Genomic DNA, 3,681 nt, shown 5'->3' with positions numbered 1-3,681 from the left:
CAAGGATAGATGACGTAAACTGGCGTTCAACGCCAGTTCTCTGCCCAATTCTGGCGTCCAGCGCCAGAAAAGGATCAAAAGCTGGAGTTGAATGCCCAAACTGGCACAAAAACTGGCGTTCAGTTCCACAAATGGCCTCTGCACGTGAATTTCTTAAATCTCAGCCCCAGCACACACCAAGTGGGCCCCAGAAGTGGATCTCTGCATCATCCATTATAGTTTACTCATTTTTTGTAAACCTAGGCTACTAGTTTAGTATTTAAACAACTTTTAGAGACTTATTTTGAATCTCATGACATTTTAGATCTGAACTTTGTACTCTTTGACGGAATGAGTCTCTAAACTTCATTGTTGGGGGTGAGGAGCTCTGCTGTGTCTCGATGAATTAATGCAAGTATTCCTGTTTTCTATTCAAACACGCTTGTTCCTATCTAAGATGTTCATTCGCGCTTAACTATGATGAAGGTGATGATCTGTGACACTCATCACCATTCTCAACCCATGAACGTGTGCCTGACAACCACCTCCGTTCTATATCAGATTGAATGAGTATCTCTTAGATCTCTTAATCAGAATCTTCGTGGTATAAGCTAGAATTGATGGCGGCATTCATGAGAATCCGGAAAGTCTAAACCTTGTCTGTGGTATTCCGAGTAGGATTCAAGAATTTAATGACTGTGACGAGCTTCAAACTCCTAAAGGCTGGGCGTTAGTGACAAACGCAAAGGAATCAAGGGATTCTATTCCAACCGGATCGAGAACCAACCGGTGATTAGCCGTGCTGCGACAGAGCGCGTGAGCGTAGTTTTCACTGGAAGGATGGAAGGTAGCCATTGACAACGGTGATCCACCAACACACAGCTTGCCATAGGAGGACGTGCGTGCGTGAACAAGAAGACAGAGGAAAGCAGAGATTTAGAAGACAAAGCATCTCCAAAACTCCAACATATTCTCCATTACTGCATAACAAGTAACCTTTAATCCATGCTCTCTTGTTTATTTGCAATTCAACTGATAAACATAATTGACTTCCTGACTAAGATTTACAAGATAACCATAGATTGCTTCAAACCAACAATCTCCGTGGGATTTGACCCTTACTCACGTGAGGTATTACTTGGACGACCCAGTGCACTTGCTGGTCAGTGGTACGAGTTGTGAAAAGTGTGACTCACAATTCGTGCACCATGTTTTTGGCGCCGTTGCCGGGGATTGTTCGTGTTTGGACAACTAGCGGTTTATTTTGTTGCTTAGATTAGGAAAAATTTTTCTTGGTTTAGAGTCTCTTATAATTGTTTTTGGTTAAAATTTTAGAATCCTTATTTTCTCTTTCAAAAAAAAAATTTTTTTTTCGAAAAGTAATTTTTATTGAATTTTTCTTGTTTTTATTGTGTCGTTTCAAAATATTAGTTTTCAAAAAATTACTTCTTCAAAACAACTGTTTCATTCATAACTCATTTGGCTAGAGCGTTAGTCTGTGTTCTTGGTAATTGGGTTAAAATCTTTCATATTCTTTTCAAAATCTTCTTTTTCATAAATAATAATTTCTCTATTAAATTTTGTGCCAAACTTTAAGTTTGGTGTTTTCTTGTTGATTTCCCTTTGGTTTTCAAAATTTTTGGTTTGGTTTTCTAAAAATTTTAAGTTTGGTGTTCTTTCTTCATGTTCTTGGGTTCTTGTGAGTCTTCAAAGTGTTCTTGAGTTTTCCTTGTGATTTGATCTTAAAATTTTTAAGTTTGGTGTTTCTTGGTGTTTTCCCTCCAAAATTTTCAAAAACAAGGAGCATTAGATCTAAAAATTTTAAATCTTGTGCTATCTTATTATTTTTCTCTTTCCTCTTAAAAATCAAAAATATCTTTTCTCTCTATTTTAAAAGCAAATTTTCGAAATCTATTTCTAAAATTCAGATTTTTATTTCAAAATTTAAAACCTTTTTCAAAAATCATCATATCCTTCTCAAAATCTTCTAACCACTTTCTCTCTCCTCAATTTTTTCAAAAATCTTTCACTACAGCTAAGGCTGGACATCCAAGGCTTTAAACAAGGAGATAATGAATCTCTTTATGATGCTTGGGAGAGATACAGAGAGATACTACGAAAATGCCCCTCTGAAATGTTTTCAGAGTGGTTTCAGTTAGACATCTTCTACTATGGGCTTGCAGAAAGAGCTCAGATGTCTCTAGATTACTCAGCTGGTGGATCTATCCACATGAGAAAGACAATTGAAGAGGCTCAAGAGCTCATTGATACAGTTGCCAGGAATCAGCATCTGTACCTAAGCAGCAACCCTTCCATGAATGAAGAGGTTAAAACAGTAACTGCTGAACTCAGTCTTGTAAAACAAGCTGCTAAATTCAATCAGCAATTGGACTTTCTAACAAAGCAGCTAGCTGAATTTAAAGACAGGTTACAAGAGACAAGGATGGCTAATATACATATGGACGAACAGTTTAAGCAAACAAAGCAGCAGCTATCAAAGCAAATAGCAGAAGAATGCCAGCAAGAGTGCTCAAGGTTGAAGCTAGATTAAAAGCTCAGCAAGGTCCAGCTAAGGACATTAAAGAAGCGCTTGTTGGGAGACAACCCAATTTTTATTTATTTTCATGGTTTTTCATGCTTTATTAGGTTCATGATCATGTGGAGTCACAAAATAAATATTAAAAATTGAAAATGGAATCAAAAACAGCAGAAGAAAAATCACACCCTGGAGGAAGCACCTGTCTGGCGTTCAACGCCAGAACAGAGCATGGTTCTGGCGCTGAACGCCCAAAATGGGCAACATCCTGGCGCTGAACGCCCAGAACAAGCATGGTTCTGGCGTTCAACACCAGAAATGGCTAGTAAATGGGCGTTGAACGCCCAAAATGGGCACCAACCTGGCGCTGAACGCCCAGAGTTGTGTGCAAGGGCATTTTGCATGCCTAAATTGGTGTAGGAATGTAAATGCCTTGACACCTCAAGATCTGTGGACCTCACAGGATCATTTCAAGATCTGTGGACCCCACAGGATCCCCACCTTCCCTTCTCATAATCCTAGTTTTTTTCCACATCTTTTTCTTCATCCATTCCTTCTTCTTCTATTAGTCTTCTATTTTATTTGTCTAGTTGCTTGAGGACAAGCAACAGTTTAAGTTTGGTGTTGTGATGAGCGGATATTTTATACGCTTTTTGGGGTTAATTTCATATAATTTTTAGTATGTTTTAGTTAGTTTTTAGTTTATTTTCATTAGTTTTTAGAAAAAATTCATATTTCTGGACTTTACTATGAGTTGTGTGTTTTTCTGTAATTTCAGGTATTTTAATGGCTGAAATTGAGGGAGCTGAGCAAAAATCTGATTCAGGCTGAAAAAGGACTGCTGATGCTGTTGGATTCTGACCTCCCTGCACTCAAAGTGGATTTTCTGGAGCTACAGAACTCGAAATGGCATGCTTCTAATTGCGTTGGAAAGTAGACATCCAGAGCTTTCCAGCAATATATAATTATCCATACTTTGCACAAGGATAGACGACGTAAACTGGCGTTCAACGCCAGTTCTCTGCCCAATTCTGGCGTCCAGCGCCAGAAAAGGATCAAAAGCTGGAGTTGAACGCCCAAACTGGCACAAAAACTGGCGTTCAACTCCACAAATGGCCTCTGCACGTGAATTGCTTAAATCTCAGCCCCAGCACACACCAAGTGGG

The sequence above is a fragment of the Arachis ipaensis genome, chromosome B04 (genome assembly GCF_000816755.2).
Source record: "Arachis ipaensis cultivar K30076 chromosome B04, Araip1.1, whole genome shotgun sequence".
In the NCBI taxonomy this organism is placed as follows: domain Eukaryota; kingdom Viridiplantae; phylum Streptophyta; class Magnoliopsida; order Fabales; family Fabaceae; genus Arachis; species Arachis ipaensis.
Note: the sequence above shows the minus strand (reverse complement) of the source record.